The sequence below is a fragment of the Triturus cristatus genome, chromosome 4_1, assembly GCF_964204655.1.
Source record: "Triturus cristatus chromosome 4_1, aTriCri1.1, whole genome shotgun sequence".
NCBI classification, from domain to species: domain Eukaryota; kingdom Metazoa; phylum Chordata; class Amphibia; order Caudata; family Salamandridae; genus Triturus; species Triturus cristatus.
Genome location: NC_140585.1, coordinates 1116351369 through 1116371902, shown reverse-complemented (window position 1 = coordinate 1116371902; position 20534 = coordinate 1116351369). Strand labels below are relative to the sequence as shown.

The 20534-nt window shown below is 44.9% G+C and overlaps 1 protein-coding gene across 1 annotated transcript in view; it reads right to left on the bottom strand.

Annotated features, from left to right (window-relative positions):
• The window catches only part of LOC146856110 (uncharacterized), a 57741-nt gene extending 37570 nt beyond the window's left edge, over nucleotides 1–20171 (bottom strand). The window contains exon 1 of the mRNA XM_085650702.1: nucleotides 20125–20171. The gene's annotated coding sequence lies outside the window, so the exon portion shown is untranslated. The remainder of the gene's footprint in view (nucleotides 1–20124) is intronic.
• Nucleotides 20172–20534: the final 363 nt, after the last annotated feature.

Below are 20534 nucleotides of genomic sequence, written 5' to 3'. Positions count from 1 at the left end.
AACATTCCTTTAGTGTTTTTTAGGTCTCGCTGAGTCAGCGCGCATGCGCTGCTCGGAGAGACTTTAGTAGGTGACTTTTCAAAGTGCTGCTGGCTGGCGACAAGCTTGCGTTCATGCGAGTGTGCACGCGCGAACCGCCAGCCTTCAGCAGCACTTTGAAAACTCACCTACTATGGTCTCTCCGAGCAGCGCATTCGCGCTGACTCACTGAGACCTAAAAAACGACAATCTCATCAAGCCCTCGTTTTCCATTTGCGTCGGTTTGCTCTCACCTTCTTTAATCTGTTAGAACACACGTTTCTCCCTGCCCATTTCCCTTACAACTTCACTGTCTTGTTTTCTTTACATTTGGTATAATCACGGCACCCGCGCTTTACTTTTGATGTTATAAGTAAAGCACGGTGCCGCGATTATACCAAAAGTAAAGAAATAGAAAAAACATCTATTTCTTTACTTTTGATACAATCGCGGCACCCGCGCTTTACTTTTAACATTAAAAGTAAAGCTTCGGTGCCGCGATGCTTGTTTTCATTGCAGCTTGGAGCTCGCTCATGTCCTTGTACACAGCACCACCCTTGGAGCTGGAGTGCAGTGTGCACGCTTCCACCCCTGAGGCCACAGTGAGGCTGAACAAGAGCTTCAAGAAAGGACCTAATGAAGATGTTTCACACAGTGTGTGTCAGAATGGAGATAGGACTAGTAGTCTGAAAGACTTTTCCTTTTATCACCACCACACCCTCCTACTCAGGGCCCACAGAGCCCTGTGCCCCCCCCACAGAGCCCTGTGCCCCCCCACCAAACTAAATCCTTTATGACAAGTTTGATGGGTGACCAACGTTTTATTATCGTAGCAATAGCTGTTGGTCAGAAATGAGCTCCAGAGGGCTGGGACTTGTGCACCATTCACATTTTTTTGCTTTCAGCACCTATGTTTTTGGTATTAACAGTTGCTGTTGCCACTGAAGGGGTTAGCTTGAAGTTGCTGTGTGCTTCTGTAATAATAGCCCTGCGTTCGAGGCTACACTACATGCCACACATGAAGACTGCAGTGGAGTTGAATCAGGCTTGTAAATGATAGATGATTTGACAACATTATTCCCTGCTGTCCATAGGTGCCCTGCCTGACATGACAGAAGACATTATAATCTAAGGTGAAAAGACTAAAATCATGACCTAGTGAGGTGACTGCTGTAGTTCTCTCTAGTGACCGCTCCCTTGTGTGGTTGCTAGAGGTAATTGTTTTGTGTGTGGAGACAGCCACCAGTGCTACAAGCCTACTGGAACAGTTGCTGCCTTTCTTACTTTAGAAGGTCACTGTCTCAAAGAGATGGGCAGCCACTAATACTCCCACTACAGTAGTGGATTTATAAGCGCACCATTCCACGCACACTACTGCTAACCTGTGCCTCTTTGCTTTCGGTGGGTCTCAGCTGGAGGAGGAAGTTGTGTGGGCTTGACTTTGCTTTCTTTCCCTCTTTGGGTTGCTTATCTTCTCCCCGCGGCGGCGGGGTGATCACTCGAGTCATTGCCGCTGGAGACGCTGTTTGGCTAGCGGCCAGCCACACATGGACTCTCTCGTGGCTTCCGGCCGACTTGACTTCACCTTACCTTTCTCCTTGGGCTGTCTCTCCTACCCCTGCAACGGAGGAGGAAATCGCCAGAAACACTGCTGCCGGAGACGCCTCACAGTATGCGGCTAGCCACGCCCGGGTTCCCATGGCTCCTGGCTGCCCTGCAGCTACATCGGGATTGGCGGGCAGCTGCACGCATTACTCTCCGGGGGCAAAGAGGCAGAATTAGCACAGGCGTGCAGCAACAACAAACCCTTGCACAATCATCGCTGGACCTGCTTGTGCCTGGCATTTTTCGGCACATGACCCCCAAAATAGTGCCCCCATTCGGGGAAGAGCTGAAGCCATCAGGGAAACCGATTTCCAACGCTAAAATATCACAGAGGAAGAAATTGGAGGGCAAGCAGCCAGCACTAACGGACTAACAGGTACACATTGAGGAACCAATGTATTAATATTCCTGAAACTCAATGAGTGCAAGAAGATCAGAGAAGTGGCAAGGTAGCCCCACCAGTCATCTACCCTATACTCCAGGCCCCCAGCTCTTTGTCAGGAGCACCTCGCAAAGGTCACATCCCTAAAGACACCCATGAAAAAAACGAGGTGCTAATATTTCAGCTCCAGCAGGGGGAGGGTGAAGAATTAAAATAACGCCTTCATTAAGGTCTTTTTTCAAGGTTAGTGGGAGTGTTAGGGGAGCCGCTCGTAGGCGCAGGACTTTGCCACAGATACCGGATGGGCTTGAACTCTCTCTGAAAACGGTCGCTGGTGAGCACAGCACGCATCTATTTTAAAAGGCACGGGGCTTTTTAACTTTGAACATCTATTTACGGGACTGCGAGGACCAGGGTGCATCCTTCATTCCTGATCACCTGCACCTGGTTCCTCTTCCCGCTCCGCCCCCGGCCAGTACTTCACGCCTCGCGGCCCCCGCTTCGCGGGAGCCGCTCGTAGGCGCAGGACTTTGCCACAGATACCGGATGGGCTTGAACTCTCTCTGAAAACGGACGCTGGTGAGCAAAGCACGCATCTATTTTAAAAGGCACGGGGCTTTTCAACTTTGAACATCTATTTACGGGACTGCGAGGACCAGGGTGCATCCTTCATTCCTGATCACCTGCACCTGGTTCCTCTTCCCGCTCCGCCCCCGGCCAGTACTTCACGCCTCGCGGCCCCCGCTTCGCGGGAGCCGCTCGTAGGTGCAGGACTTTGCCACAGATACCAGATGGGCTTGAACTCTCTCTGAAAACGGACGCTGGTGAGCACAGCACACATCTATTTTAAAAGGCACGGGGCTTTTTAACTGTGAACATCTATTTACGGGACTGCGAGGACCAGGGTGCATCCTTCATTCCTGATCACCTGCACCTGGTTCCTCTTCCCGCTCCGCCCCCGGCCTATATAACTTTTACTCGTTCTCGCGATAGCGGGACGCGTGCGGGGCGCAGTCCGGGGCTAAGCCCGGGCCAAGGGCGGGCCCATCTGAGCCCGTCCGAGATCGTTTGAGAACGGAACGGGACCCTCTATTAACATCCATTGACTAAATTTATTTGCCTTGTTATAGTATATAGGCTGCGGTTAATTGCCCGCAAGTCAGCGGGATATCTGCTAACTGAGGTTACCAGTATATATATCAAGTAAAGGATAAAATGGCCAAAAGGGACGGCATTACTATGCAATCTACAGGGGGCGCACTAATGGGAACTTTAGATAACTTCCTGGTGCGAGTACAGTCAGCGCTTGCCAAAGACATTGAATTAACAGAGAAAAGATTATCTTTAGACATTTTGTGTGACAAGAGGTCCTCCTTGGGAAACATGGCCAACGTAAGATCGCCACCATGCTGCCAACCAGTCAGGCCAGATTCTCTGGGCTCTATATCCTTGTTGATGGAGGAGCAAAATGAAGAAATATTGATATGCTCTCCTTCCTTGACTGGCACGTCGGATGAAATTGTCGACGTTACGAACATTGATAATGTGGTCTTAACGACCAAGCCTTTGTCAAGTATTAAGACTCGTTCAGCCAGTAATGTAAAAGTGGTTTCCACCCATCAACAATTAGCCCCTACCCTGAAAAAAAATCGCAGGGGAAACCAAAAGACAGTCGCTGGCAAGAATGTAAAGTTAGGCCCCGTCCCTGTTTCTGCTGCAAAGAAGAACCTAGCCCCATGCCCTAAAACCTCTGATATAAGGCCAATTCAAACACCATCTTCGGGGTCAACATGTATGGAAGCAATTGACACACCGTCATTTTGGAGTAAATTGGAAAGTACAGTTAAAAAATTATGTGACCCGATTTATAAAAGGTTGGGCTCTATTGAAAGTAGGCTTGTATGCATGGAACTGTCACTTGCCTCGGCTCAACCACAGGGTGGCAGATTGGCCCAGGGTCAGCAAAAAGAGTGTCCTAGTGTTATGGGTTTATCAACTGAGACTATTACCACTACTAACAAATCAGCAAGCGGCACTGCGAAAAATAATCTTCCTACTCCTCAGGAATCCCATCCCCCCTTAGTTGTTGAAAGTCGGGTTAGAGATGATCATCTTCCCACCCGAGTCGAAACCAATAGAGGTGGGGTAGGTAGTGTCAGCAAAGATAAGCAGCCCCCATCTGCCCAAACTTCAGTGCAGTCCTCGCCTGGCTTAATTGATCTACACCTCCCACCCGAAGCAGCTCCTTACGTGGTGATCTTAACAGGGGTCCCACCGTTGGAGAATGGAGCAAGGGAATCTTATTGGGACCTAAAGAATAAATGTACATTCTGGTTAAATTTTAAGCGACCACTACCGCCCCATATGTGTGCGGAAATTTTATTCGCCAGAAGAGTAAATTGGGTGGGTAAGAGACCTAAAATGCTAAAGGGGGATTGTATAGTCATTAATTTTAGAGACAGGCGTTGTGTGGAACACATCTGCTCTTGGCCGCAGAATGACCATCTATCCCTAATAAACACAATGCCACTGTCTTATTTCTATGCACCCATGTCTCTGCCCTTAGGTGGGCTTATACCTGGAGATCCCTTGTTAAAAGGTAGTACCCTTGAGGATATAAGATCTATCAATAGATTTGATGTACTATCTGGGCTAGCGGATTGTGACTGACTGACTAGTGCCAGAGGATATTCTAATTGCGACATGTTATATACAGTTCTATTGGCAGGGGATAATCATGTAGAGTCTTATGTAGCTTTCGAATTAGAAGAAGGCCTAAAGAAACGAGAGCAGCCTAGAACTGTGGGTATGGTTGATATGCTCCCCGCTCAAATTAATCCTATTGGGGACAGGGATCGAGACCAACAAGTAGTGCATCAAGTGGAAACCCCAAGTATCAAGGATCTACCACGCTCTTTACCAGATGTAGTTCCTTCACAAATATCAGTCTTTGGGAGTATTGCAGTGGAAACTAGTCTAATGGGGCATGTATCGTTTTTATCTTGGAATGTAGCGGGCGTGGGATCAAAACTATCGTCCCCAGCCTGGGCAGACTTCATTTGCAAGCATGATATCTGTCTTTTTCAGGAGACATGGTCGCTAGAGCCTGTATTCATGTTGGGCTACTTGAATTTTTTTGTCCCAGCGGGAAAAAGGCCTAAGGGTCGGCCAGTAGGAGGCCTGGTCATCTGGGTTAAACAAAGCTTGGAGTGTAATATCCAAACTATTTTAACCCAGAATGACGATATTCTAGGTATTAGGTTGACTTGCCCGCTAAAATTCAAGATCGATATATACAATGTATATGCTAGGGGCTTACCAGGCGGAAAAAAATCTGAGGTGATATCAGTGTTGAGCACTCTAGTGGAATCCAGCCCTGATGATGTGCTCCCATTGATTGCCGGAGATTTTAACACGACTTTTGAGCCATTAGGGCCTCAAGATATGCTTTTAACCGAGGAAGAGGACCTAAGATGGGGTGTCCCACAGCTCGAGACAAAGATAGTGAGTAAGCGGACTGAGGCAGCTCTGTACATGAAAGGGTTCTGCCTAGGCAACCAATTGAGGGCGGCCAATGGCAGAACCGCATCTGATAGGACATGTACCAAGACGTTCAACAATGGTATCAGGGCAAGTAATATAGATTATATCTTGGTCCACCTGGAGATGTGGCATACCCTCGTGGATATGGAGGTTAAGATACGGATCGAAAGCGACCATAATCCACTAGTCGCTATTTTTAATTTTGGGACGGGATACAATAGTGACCGAGTTGCAGAACTGATTGGTCCAGCTGAAGCTCTAACAAATGATGAACGCCACCTTAAGTGGAATAATGTAGTAGAGCACCCTGATCTTATAGACAGCATTGAGATCTATGTCGAAGAGGCTCTGATGTCTATAAGGGCGGTGGGTCATAATAGCCAACCTTTAGCCGCTTTTGGTAATATACATGAAAAACTATTTGCCAAACTCAAATCCTGTTTCTGTAGGCCTTTCTTGGGAAAACAAGCTGCGAGAAGTAAACAGGAGGATTGGTATAATGCCTCCTGTAAACAAGCCCGTAAAAATCTGGGACTTGCACTTAAAACAAAAGACCCAACTAAGATTAAAATAGCCCGTAGTTTCTATAGAAAGGCCCAATGGAAAGCAAAAAAGGAATGGGAGGAGTGTGAGTGGCAAGACTTAAAAGCAGCATGTACAGATAAAAACCAGAAAAAATTCTGGAACATCTTTAAATGGAAGAAGGGTGAAATTACTGACAGCCCCCATAACTACGTTCCCCAGAGTTCCTGGGTAAAAATTTTTAAGCCACAATACTCAAAAGGTGATGTGGACGTTAGTACGTATCTCCAGGAGAGGTTGTTCTACAACAGTCCTGTGTTCAGTACCGAGGAGGTTGGCATCGCACTTGACATGGTCACCCAGGGTCGTGCTCCTGGCATGGATTGTATTCTGGCCGATCTATTCCTGCATGACAGACAAAGATGGAGTTCATACATTACACACTTAGCTAATGCAATAGCGCAGGGAATGCCGATCCTCCATTCTTGGAAAGGTGCTGAGATTGTCCCGATATACAAGAAAGGGGATAAATCTTTGGCCAGCAATTATAGACCCATTAGTTTGATTGATGCTATGCAAAAAATCATGGGACGTCTGGTCCTGGGCAGGATCCAGACCTGGATGGAGGCTAGCAATGTTCTAAGTCCCCTCCAGGCTGGTTTTCGCCCAAAAACCAGCACCATAGATCAGATCTTTAGGTTCATTGTCCTCTACTGGAGGACGGTGGTCTTAGAAAGAGGGGTTTTGTATGCCGTGTTTGTCGATCTGCGGGCGGCCTTTGATTTGGTCCCACGTAGCAAGCTCTGGCAGGTATTGGAGGGGCTGGGGATGGCACCGGAGTTGCTGGCACTAATCGTCCGCCTACATGAGGACAATTTTGCTCGGGTCCGATGGGGTCGTCAGGGTGAGGTAACAGAGTGCTTCCCCGTGGAGCGGGGAGTCCGGCAGGGATGTGTTTTGGCACCGACCCTGTTCTCGCTCTTCGTGAACGGGGTAGCCGAGTTCCTCGCCCGGGTCCCCTCGGATGCACCGGCTATGGTTGGTACTCGAATTCCAGTCCTCATGTTCGCCGACGATACGTTGCTGATTTCTAAAACTCCGAGTGGCCTGCAGCTTACCCTCCGACGCTTTGAAGAGTTTTGCTTGCTGCGGGGACTGGAAATAAACGTTTCCAAGACCAAGTTTATGGTTCTCAATGGCCCTAACCCGTGTAGATCTTACAAACCCTTTAATGGTGTAATCTCTTTGAACGGCTCGCCCTTGGAGCAGGTCGATGCATTTACATACTTAGGAGTCACGTTGCAGAAGAACATGTATTGGAACAACCATCTAGATTTATCCATCTTGAAGTTCCAGCAACAGGCAGGCATCCTCTTGAAGAGATTTAAATCCTCTAAAACACAGCCAATAGGCCCACTCCTTGAAATCTATTCAATGAAGGTCCGAAGCTCATCTCTATATGGGTCAGAGCTATGGGGGTATGGTAATAATCCAAAACGTCTGAATGTTATGGAGAGTGCGTTTATTCGAAAAGTTGTTGGCGTGCCTCAAAGCACTCCCTTAATACCTCTTTTTTGGGACCTTGGTCTGAAAACCTTACAAGACACCGCTAATTTGCGGCCATTGTTGTATTGGCGTAGGGTCTGGTCGACAGAGGAGCTTAAACACTATGCCCTGGGCTTAAAGGAAATAATGGAGAAAGATATCTCTCGTAAAATAGACTGGCTGAGGTCTATCAAATTATTACTTTATAGACTAGGATTGAATAAATTATGGGATGACCCCCAAAATGCGGTCTTCCCTTCAAAAGAAAATTTGAAAAAAAAGTACTGGGAAATGATCGCTGTGGAAGTAGCTTCCAAAGGGAGTACATCGCAACTAACAGCCAGATTTCTAGAATTTAAGGCCTACCCTAGACTTGAACTATACTGGGGATTGATCGAAATTCCATCCGATCGTAAATTCTATTTCCAGCTCAGGATAGGTACCCTTCCCATTCGTATATTTACATCAAAATGGACAAAAGGATCAACGGACAAATGTCCCAACTGTAGAGATGTGCCCGAATCCTTGAGTCACTTTTTGTTCTTTTGTCCCCTTTATGTGCTTCCACGTAGCAAATGGGTGTTACCCGTTTGTCGGCTTATAGGCACCAGAAAGCACGAGGAGGCATTAAGAATTTTGTGTACAGACCCAAGCCCGATTATTGCAATAGCAATGGCTAAATTCATAAAGTGGGCTTGGATAATACGGTCCAGGCAGAACCTTACGAAAGTATTTAATGAATAGGTACCCAAATGTAATCATTTAATTCTTATATTTATTTTTTTTATTCACTCATTCATTATTATATATATAGATATCTTGACTATGATACCCTGTTGCCCGACAGATTTATGATGACGAGCACTAAACACTGATATCTAGATATGAAATGTGTCTAGTCGAATGTATATATAAGTCTTAATATTGTTTATTTTAAATTGTGATTAGTCTAACCTCCGTCCTGATTTTTTGCTGAAAACTGATATTGTTTTAACTCATGTTGATATTAATGGCTGATGTATGTTACTTTTATGACTTAATTGTCGAAATAAAGTTTTTGAATTTGTGTGGGCTTGAAGTGGCAACTGTTTTAGCCTTCACCCCTTTAAATATTAATATTAATCATGTGGAACAACAATTCCAATCTGTGTAATGTAGGTAAGAACTTCATTTGTTAGAGGCGACTACCACTGTCAGCAGTTTCTTCAAATAAAAGAAAATCACACACAAACCAGAGAAGATGGCTCCTTGGAGAAGAGTTCTTATCTAGAGACCGCTGTATGTTGATGCCCTATTTTTAGAGAAAGTTGCTTCAAGCCCTCTCTCACAACATCTGATCATGTGATTTAGGGTGTGCATGTGCGGAGATGCCCAAAACAACCTCCCTCTGCTTCAAGGCTAGAATTATAATTCGTAACATTAGGCACGATGGTCCCTCGATGACAATAAAACAGTGAAGTTCCACTTTTTGAAAATGGATTAGACAGGTGACTTGACTGAGTGCATCAGTACCACCTCATAATATGCTTTTATTTTACTGGCGTGGTGGAGGCTCGGCCTCTTACTGTGGATAACCCCTTCGAAAGACTAGGTCTGCCCGAGCATCATTTTGTGAGTGATTAGATGGCCAGGAAATAGTTCAATCACTGAAAATGGAGAAAACTAATGGTGTACTGTACCAAATCCTGTTGTGTTTGGTTGGACGTGGCAGTAAAACAGCAGCACGAGGAGGTCACCTGGTGATATTGAGCTCACCACTGCCAGTGCTGCAGCCTCTGTTGGACAACCTTTGAATGTTGAGTTCCTGGTGTTTGGAAGACATTGCAAGGAGGCAGCACAGACACGTTTAAGCTCAGAGGAAGGGCTGTATAAACGTACTATGTACAGTTCAAGACACATTAGACCAGAGGTCTTCAAACTTTTTTAGGTTGAGCGCCCCCAAGCTGAATTTTTTTAAATGTCGGGCCCCCCCACCTCCTGACAGAAATTTCTGGAGTCTGGTACACCTCATAATCGACCGCCATTCGGATATCCCAGGCCATATCCGACAAATAATGTTAAATGTAGTAAGAGTGTTTAGTAAACTGCAGGTTTGTGAGTGGGTGTGGTTAAATGACAGAGCCTTATTAGACAGTTCAAATAAAAGATTTCCAAGATAATATGCACGCATATTGTTTTTACTAGGGTTTTACTTATATAGTTGAGTCATAATGGGACAGTGTTCTCTGGAGCAGCCCCGTCACCTACTAAGTAAGTACCCTCAAGTCAGGCAAATACCTACCAACCTCTTCATAAACATTTTGAATGGAAGTGAGCCACTTAGTCCCAGACTTGTTTTTGCACCTTCTCTAATTGTTGAGCGTTACCAAAGCAATTGAGGTGGCGACATCCCTTCCTGTGATGTCATGTGACACCAATGCACATTGCTTATTCTTATTAGTCCCCCCACTCGTGTCTTTAGGACCTGTGCCCTGAGTGGGGGTTTAGGACACCATGTCAGGCTTATGTTTAAAAAAATAGAACTAATAAAAACTGAAGGATGTTGCCTATTTTACTTCAGAGCAATGTTGTCTGACAGACTTTGTGGTGATCAAATGGATCTGGGTCCAGCTGCACAGTGAACTGGCAGCATTACAGTGCCTGTAAATGCAGCGGCGGCCGTCGCAGGTAAGCACGGTGGGGCAGCGGCAGGGCGGGGAAGTCGACAGATGACAGAATAGTTCAAATTAAATAAATAAATTAAACATATTCTGTTCCCCCGCAGCACTCCACCGCCCCATCGTGCTTACCTGCACCAGCCACAACTGATGCGTGAGCCTCCAGGGAGTAGTTTAGCAAGCGAGTAGAAAAGATTGTTAGAGGCGGAAAGGGTTTATGGTGGATGCCAAAGGCAGTGCTTAATTTTTTTAAAGTGCAGGGGCCAAAGCTTTTATTACGTCACTTGTGCCAGTGCTGGCTCTTGCCAGGGCAGCTGTATCCCAGGACCACCAGGTCTTCAACAAACCAACACACACCTCCTCCTTCCTCCACCCTGTTTTCCTGCCTCTGTCTCATTCTTGCAGGTGGTTTTTCATCCCTGCGTTATCCCTTTGTCTCTGTTTTCACAGCTTTCTTCTCCTTTTTCTTTTACCCTGTTCTGCTTTGCTCTATCTTGCTATTGGCCAAAGTTGGATGCTGAAAAATAATTATTGGTCCCTAAAAATGAGTACTGAGGGCGACCACTGCCACCTCCGATAAAAAGGAAGCACTACCCACATGTGGAGTCAGGTCAGGAATGGACTGGTTGGAAGCACTATTGGTAAGATCGCCCTTTGCCCCAAAACCCTCGGCCCAGTCGCCACAGCTGCTTATGCACTGCAATGTTAATCATGTTATCATTTGTGTCCATTGCCTTTATGGTTCTGATTGTATTGCTATATAATTGCATGCTGATTAAAGTGCAGACATTATACAGTCAGGCAACAAGTGGCACTTTACAGAGGTCCTAAAGGGAAAAATATATATAAGGCATGAGTTGCATACATTGCTAGAAAGCCTTCCGTTCAAAACAGGCACGAGAAGGCTTCCAAAATTTCTCATCATAAAACGCCCTGTACTGCCTTTTTCGCAAGACTGGAGACACCCAACCTTCCAAGCACTTTGTTGCGGGATCACGATAAAGCGTCTATTTGGGAGCAAAATGCGACAGCAGCAAATTGTGCGAACTAGCCACACTTGCAATTCACATAAATGGCCATTTGCTGCTGGCCCAAAATGAGCATGGCACAATCTGTACTTGTAAATGCTAAAAAAAAAAGACATTGAATATTTAGGTTCAGGGTCATATGCTCAAAGCATGTCAACCTTGTCACTGACGAGAACGGACTTCTTCATAGCTCTCGCTTTCTTTTATTTGCCTTCTGAGACTCCCAGTAGCATTTATACTTGAATTCCATTCGCTTAGTTAAAATAAAACGGTAATCGCTTAATTGATTACACTCTGTCATGTGAGGGAACTTCAGATGTGAAACCGCACAGAAGGATGAGCCAGGAAGAGGATGTAGCTTTACAGCTAGAGCGATCGTCCTCAAAGCTGGGGAACCAGGTTCGAATCTCGGCAACGATGCTCAACATCCTGTGATTCTGGGCAAATCATTTAATCTCCCCGTGCCTAACAACAATGAATGTGTCCTTGTGTAATGAAACTGGTGCTCATGTAAAGCGCTCTGATACCTGATATGTTCTAATCTAGTTTGCGCTATATAATAACTCTAAAAAATAAACAAAATTGTCCCCTAAGCCATTTGTTTTCAGCCTATTATACAGAAATATCTATCTTAAAACTGTTCTCTTCCATGTGCTGTGAACTGTGGAGGAGTGAGTGGACCCAGTGCCCAGATCACAATTACAAACAGGGCACTTGGAGAGCTGCCCGGTGCTCGGGTCCAGTGGGCCCACAGGATTTTAGGAACCAAAGAGAAGTGGAACTACCAGCTGCCACTGAGACCACGGAGGAGAGGTGCATTATAATTGTTTTTCCAGTGATGGTGATCCATATCAGATGTAAACATAGTTCGGGCACGTGCCATGGAGAATTACATTTTTGCTTACATCTCCAAAAGAACTGAGTGAAAATTCACTAAACCAAGAACTGAATGAACACTGAATGGTTGAAAAAAATGCTTCGCCATTAAAATTTGATGGATTTTTAATTTAGTGGTTTGGAATCCTGCATGGCAAATCTTTTCTATGTAAACTCCATGTTGTTAATTTCAGGAAGTGAAAAGTTTTGCACCCCCACCCTATTATAATTTCTGAGCCATTTGAGCATCTGCCCACTGAATGCTATTTGCCCACAGCTTAGAGAAAACTGCTCGGAGGAAAAAGTTATTATTAACTGTATAAAATAAGAATTCCTATCAAGTGAGTTGCCAAACCAACCTGCAGAGAACATGATGTGTTAAAGAAGCATGAAAAATGACAACTGTGAATAGGCACTTTTATAATTTTACAATAAAACCGTGAGTGTATCTCATGCTCATACTTACACAATTTAAAGAGCAACTTTGCCTCCTTTGTGTGACGAACTAACCATCCAAAATGGTTAATTCCGAGAGCTGAAATGTTTTGTCTGCAGAGCCTCCTGTTCTGTGAAACCGGAAGCGAACTGCTTGTGGTTTTCTTTCAAATTACCAAAGCAGGGGCACGTCGTGCCCCTATCGATTGGGACAGTGTGAAACAAACTAAGGTGAGATTTTAGGGAGCAGTGCGCGCCCCCCCTGAGATGGTGCCGTGCCCCCCTGGGGGGGCGCGCCCCACAGTTTGAAGAACACTGCATTAGACTCTCAATCTGAAAAAACTCTCGCCATTAACTAGTTGTATTGAAAATAGTTATTCTTTTAGCCGATTTTTGGTGGGTTGAAAAAGTCAAAAAGTCGGAGCAATACATAAAGATGCCTTTAAATTCTGTTTATTTTGTCACATTTGCTGTACTTCAACAACAGAGGTCAAATGTCAGGGTATGTCTTCTGACAAGTTCCTGCTTATTCTTTTACCATGGGTTTGGTGGTCACTTTTCTTTCTCTGACTGCAAAGTGAGAGGGGTTGTGAAAGTGAATTTTACGACAATCTTAGGATGTTGTTTTTTTTTGCAAAACACAACAAAATGTAAATACCTGTAAATAAACTGAATGCATTCAGCAGATATCAAAGCAAAAGTGAAGTACGTTTTTCTGTAATTCTGATGTGTGGAAACCATTTCTAATCGGATCAAAATAGATAAAGAAACTTTAATTGGTGCTACACAAATCATAGCTATTCACAGAAACCCCATTTCCACACATTATCATTTGAGTGCTATATGCTATATAGTTTCATCAGTAAAACTGTGTGTCTGTGCAAAGTTAGATGCCATTTCAGTTGAAAATGTGCTGTCTTTAAATGACAGTTTGCTACCATACGATGCTTTCGTCACATAAAACAAGCATTGGTATAGCCAATAGGTCTCGCTTTTGGGACCTTATAAGTATTTAGTTATGCCGCACAATATCCTTGGTGCAACAACATCAACTGTTGCATGGCTAAACACTTATAAGGTCCCAAAGGCGAGACCTTTTGGCTATGCCAATGCTTGTTAGTGTTGTTGGTGAATAGTTAACATTTGTCCCACCATTTGGCTGATTTGTTCCCACCCTGGAGACTGCCTCTGCTACATGGATCCTTTCACTATCTGCCATATGTTTAGTTTCTGCACACTCCTTTTTAGGTCTCGCCTACCCAGCGTGCATATGCTGCATAGGAGAACCTTTAGCTGTCGCTCTGCTCTTTTTGGAAGCACACACTCGTGCTTGTGGCGGCATCCAGCTTGTGGGAGCGAGCAGGGGCGTGCCACAAGCATGAGTGCAGTGCTTCCATAAAGAGCAGACTGCGCGCGCATGCACGCACCACTCCCAGGCTCACCTCCTGCTCCCCCTCTCTCTCACGCGTGCACCACTTCTGGGCTTGTTTAAGCATGCTCCACGGAGCTCGTGCTGAGGGGATTCGTTCTTTCTGCCCCGTGTGTGACATTTCCTGACCCAATGAAAGCCAAGCCACCCTCCTCCCCTCACTGTGAGATGCTCTGACAATCAAACCACGAACCCCCTGATTTATGCTGGTTGCACCCCAGCAGTTTACCCTCTCACCTCAACAGCGACCTGCATGCCTGCACCTCTTTACTTTCCCCCGCAGCCTCCTGTGCCCCCCCCTTTAGAAACGTCACACACCAGGAGTCTTTTCTTTCTTTCTTTTTTTCAAAAGAATGGGTCGAATAAATAATATTTTACGTAAAAGCCACAAACAATTGACAAATGTTTAACTATTTAACTGCACTTTCCAGGGAACTGGGCACGTGTGTTGCCCTGGTGCCCGAGGGGCACTGCTGCCCCTGTTCTATGTTTTTTTTTCTAAATAATTATTTATGTTATCTCGTGTGCGCGCTGGATAGGATTTGGTGTCTGTTTATGCTGCAGAATTTCAAACAAACCATGCACGCTTTACCTCAGCACGTCTCTGTGATTACTTTGGTTTCATGGGAGTTTCTGCCAAGTTATTGCTGCTAACCCAGCTCCGCGACCGGAACCGCGGACCAGAGAGAAGACTGCGCTGTCCCCTTTTCAAGAAATCTCTTCTGCCAACATACTAGGATGGAGAGTTATACATTGAAAAGTCTCAAAGAGAGCTATGAAATAACAATAATGTGTGTCTCATTCGCCCGATTTTTATTCCCTAGACTAATAATTACAGGAATTACCGTATTTTCCAATGAAATACATGGAACAGAAGTGCTTATTTACTTCTGATCCTTCCATTTACACACTGCGAATCGTTTTTTTTATTCACGTGTGGATTTGTGTTAATTCATTATTGCTAATCTGCTTTTATCCACATAGTACTATTTACGCACTCTACCGAATCTCTATTTTGTCCGCACCCCGTAAATATACATCTTACTCTCTTTAACTTCTTCGAAACTTTAAACTGGCTTTGCGAGTAAATCATTATTGTTCTTTGAGTGAGTGCTTAAGTTAGAGTCACTGCAAAAACTGCATTTTTGTTTTTTTGGTGTTTTTTTTGTTTTTGTTTTTTTAATTAATCCACACGCCTTTTTATTCCCAATTAAATGGTCGCATTTATTTGATTTGCTTCTTTTTCTTGATATTCCTGTGGCTGCTAAAAAATACTGTTTTCCTCTTCGTGGCCCTTGGACGTCCAAAGCTGCTCTCTTTGTACTTGGTTCGCCTCCGTTGGCCGCACGGATGGACTTCCTAAAGCACTGAAAGTCACACCAGCATCAAAGAGGCGCTTTATTAGCTGCTGAACAGAGTAGAGAGGTGGTAGGGCAGGGCAGTGGGGGGTGGAGGTGCACGGCGCGGGAAGGGGTTGGCGCATCGCTGCATTTCCGAACAGTCGAGGGGGAGGGCGACATACGCCTGGGGCCGAACTTGAGGTATAAGGAACGAGCCCCGAGAGCTTAGGCTGTACCATTCGTGGCATCATGGGTGCAGAATGAAAATAAACAGCGAGGACAGCATAGCGCCAAGTCAATAACAAGCATTGGCATAGCCAATAGGTCTCACCTTTGGGACCTTATAAGAATTTAGTTATGCAGCACAATATCCTTACTGGAACAACTTTAACTGTTGCATGGCTAAACACTTATAAGGTCCCAAAGGCGAGACCTATTGGTTATGCCAATGCTTGTTAATTTATATAGCCTTTGTTGCAACTTTGTCTGAAATTGGCGCACTAAAGTCGGCGCTCTGAATCCCGTCTCATCTCGCCGGAGCAGTCCCGTGTGAGCAGCTAATCGGAGTCCTGTTCGTTTGACACAACAGGCTACAGATAAGTAATATTACATGGACGCACTTGCTTTTAGGCATAATTTAAAGGGTGTTTTTCACACATTGCCTTTGTCCTCACTCTGATAATGTTGATCTCTCATCCAGCCGAACTGAGGTGGCCTGATCCTGAAAACCCTGCTTCTCTGGGGCACAGAAATGCTTAGCTTCCTACGGGCACACAGGGCATGCGCGGCCCTGTTTAATGGCACACATGTCCACCCCTCCCTCCTTCTAGCAGGCTTCTTTAAATTGTAGTATTTTCCTCCCCACCCATAATTAACTCATGCTTGGCTTGGATGGTAACAGTCATTTAACTATATAATTTCTGCATCCAATCTTCCCCTTCACGATCCATCAAAAGTTGTTGCGGGCTGAGTTATTAAGGTCGGTTGGAGCTAAGCATTAAAATATTGCTAAGGAGGAGTGGGGGCTTTGCTGCATCCCATAAGTGCTCCTAACAGTGTACGTAAGTGGACTGCAAATACACATCCTCATGCTCCCCACATCCACTTCCCTATGCACCGCACCGCACATCCACTTCCCCAGTGTAGTATTACCTTAATCTTCGGCTACCCTTCCTTTCAGACTATTATCTTTCCCTCTCTACTAACCTCCTTTGCTACTCACCGCCTCCAGACTATGCGCTTTTCTCCCTTCCACATCCTTGTACCCACTCAATCTGCATGTTCCCACCCTAAGCAGTGCCTCTTCACTGTTCCATGTCTCTACCAGTGTATTGTTTCTCCTCACAGTTTACTGTACTCCTCTGTGGATTTACCTGCTTATAGTCCCAGGTCATTATTCTCCCTTATATTTCCATCGCTAGTGCACCTCCCAGTACTCTGTCCCAACACATGACCACTCACTGTATAATGCACACGTTGGCTGTGCGTCCCTCCTCTCTGTGCGCTGCCACCAAAATGCTCACCACCTTTAATCTGGACTATACCTCTCTTTGGATGATCTCCCCTTGTATACTGCCAGCCTTCGATTTAATATGTCCGTTCTCATACAGCACTAAGTTCTCCTGTGCATCCCCACCCCTTTTGCAGTGCACCACACACCCATGTGATGCAAGCATACTGTAACAGGTACAGGTGGCTGTCTAATGTCTGTCTGCCCATCCTGTCTTTATTCCCTCAGCTACTGTCTAAGGCCCTATTAGGGTGGATCAACCCTCCCATTCCTTGCTTGGATTTATTTTTAAGTTGAGCTTGTATGATTGGTGCCCGGTACTCTCTTATTCCGCCTTTGGTGAATGAAAGGCTGTGTCAAGCAGAACAATCGCTAAAGGCCTTTCTACGCATTTTTCTTTTAACCAATCTCTAGAATTAGCAAGTAAAACATTGTTCAGTGATGTGTTATTTCTATTCTAGCTTGCAACATAAGATTTGTATAGCTCTTCAATCCCTAGTGGCACAGCACCCAGGATATAATGCTGCACGAAAAAACACTTATGAGGTCCCAAAGATAAGACTGATTTGCTATGCCAATGCTTGTTCGTTCTTATCAAATTTGAGAGCACTTTTAAAACACTTCAATTCAGAATGTGCACTGTACAAGCCCTCACATGTTTCATTTCCTGGTCTATAAGGTTGCTCCATCTATATTAAGAATATAGGCCACGTTTAAGGTTCACATGACTACTGACTTGTCTCTTACTTCACCAATTACATTGTAGTTGAAGGGTGAGCCATTAATGTTTCTAAGTTCATGTTTAAATATATTAATAAATGTCTGTCTATATAGCAATATAATCTGATGTTCTAGGGTGAAACACTTCTGTATGTTAAAAGAAATACAATTTTTTGAGTTGTAGACTGTATTATACTTTCACAGTATGTTTGTTGCATGGTATACATGCCAAATGTTTGCATGGCTTGGCTTGTGCTTGGATTGTTTGTTTTCCTTGACCCAAGCCACACCCATGGCTCTGCTCTGGCTTGCCCTATTGATTTCCTGACTATTCGTGACTTGGTCTTCTTAAACAGGGCTGTCAGTCACTTGATGAAATGATTTGTAATAGGTGAGGACTGGAAATGTAGCCATGTCTACATGGGCCAATTTGACAACTTTAACATCAAGATTTCTTTCAGCAGAGACGAAGAAGAGTGAGTGCAGTTAAAATAAATGTAAAATAGGTGATCCAGGGGCATAGACTCCAGGCCGTTGTGTTGTTCATGGCCTTAGTTAGGAGTTACCAGGGAGAACTACCAGGCCCAGGTGGGAAGGGCACGGGCATAAATGAAGGGGGGGGGGGGTGTTTGGGTTGTGACCCTCCCCAAATTAATTCTTTGTAGTTGGGTCTGGGGGCCCTGTGTCGGGTCTGCTATGTCTGCGGTGGTTTTCCTCATCGCTCTGATTTCACTAAGATGTTTTACAATTTTTAGAGCAGAAACCTAAATATATATAGTGACTGGTTTACCAAATACATATTAAATCTGCACCCATAGAAGTACTCCTTGAATGGGTGCAATTTGTGAATGTGAGTGTCCAAAAACACTGGTGTAGTAGGCTTGGAAAGCTGTGCCATTCTCAGGTTTACAGACATACTACTGGCAATCAAACAAACCTTGACGTGGTGAACGCTTGCAATTAGTTTAATCAGTGGCAATCGCCCTGGGTATCATTCCAATCCACTGTTTTTTGCCAACTGTGGCACTGCAGTCCCACCTACTGCAAATCAGTACTGAACCTGCTCCTCATGGAAACAGTCAGTCCCAAACCTTAGTCCTCTCACCCCCTCCTCCCTCTGCCCCACCCTTTTTTTTAACAGACTTTATTGATTGTGAAGTACTGTCAAGAGGTGAGCAGCAAGAATAAACACGTGAACATTGCTATCTTATACAAGCTCGTCCATGCCAGAGCATCTGTAGTAACTTAGAACTTCCCACACCTTAATACCCACCCGCCTCCCCAGGTCGTGCCCATAGATTCATATAGCAAATGTCTGTGTCCCATTGGGAATCATCAATGCGATAGTTAAAGGACAGTTGCAAATCATAGTTTGTGGTCTGAAGCTGGCCTTTTAAAATTCAGGCATTTTAACAGATAGTATCTCAAGAGTTCCAGCATTTCTAAGCGGTGGCCAGCACTAGGGGACTACCTGGGGACGTCGCAGGTGACGGGTGGTCTGGATCCTTCATACAGTCTACTAATGCCTCTCATGCCCTGACCGTAGCTTTTGTTAGTTGGGAAATTTGAGATCCACACACCCTGAATCTCACTGAACTACGTCCCTGGCCACAAGCTTAATAAAGCTAGAGACCCCGAAGAAAAGTAAAGAGAAAACAAGACAGGCCTTCTTCTCCCGTGCCCAACCTCTGGAACAAACTCCCCGTCAGCCATGAGTAGACCCAACACCCAAACGTTCTAGAAAGAACTCAAAACCTTCCTCTGTTCCTTTCCTCGCCAGCACCCATCATGGTAGATGCTCCCATCCAGCTGACCTCAGCTCTGTATGCACACCTGCCTATACTTTTGCAGCACTGATTCCACTATGCCCGTAGCTTATGTAAATGTCCATCACCATCAGTCATGTTTCATATCAAGGACTCAGCTACTCCCTCCCTGTGTCCCCACACCACTCTTTCAGAGTTAGGTTTGCGCAATATCAAAAGCCCCAATAAAGTACAATACCCTATAACTGATTCAGACTGAATGTGATCAGTTATTAATTGTGCATACAGTATTATGAAAACATATTGGTGCATACCTGATAGGAAATTGCAGTTCAGTTATTGCAAAGTGTTTGTACCGCATTTTTTTGGGCACACTGAATTAAAAAAACAAACGCAAGGTCGTGTGTAACCATCTAGAGCTGGTAAAATATAAATGTAAGTGGCCAATTGGAATTCATACCAGAGTACGGGAGTTTTCAGAAATCCAAGTCAATAGCATTTACTATTAAAAAACTGAGACATGCATACATAACTAGTTGTGTGAGAAAAATACTTTAAGCAGTGGCTTGAGCGCAGAATATGGAGTGTTACTTTTTTTGAGCTTGGATTAATTTGAGTGCGTCTCAGCCGCCTACAAGCAAAAACAAAATCACGTGTTCGCTATGTGTGGGGCACAGGTGTGGTCTGATCGATAATGCGTCACAGGGCATGACTCGGAACTGAGTGTCTCAAACAGGGTGCCACTCACCAGCCTCTCCTCCAACAACAGTCTCGTGATTCAGTTTCTCCTGTACAAAGCGCTATGAGTAACACTTCCTAGTTTCAGCTTGCACGTTGCTTGGGGAAGAAACGCCTGTGTCATTTCCTGGAATCGCATGCAGTTCAACCTACACATAAAAAACAGGAGGAAGTGCATTCATTTGAAGTTAGGCGTTACTAATGCAGCGAATACCGCCATCCTATAATAACGTGGCAGATTGCAGGATTATGGACTTCTCGAATTAAACCCCAAGACAAAAAAAACATCAAAACGTGAGGAAGAGCTCTTTGTAATTCCTGTGAAATAAGGCAGTGTTACGCATGATTCATAAAAGTTCAGGGACAGAATTGTATGTGTTTCCACACATCCAGGAAGTTGCCACACAGCAAATAACATAG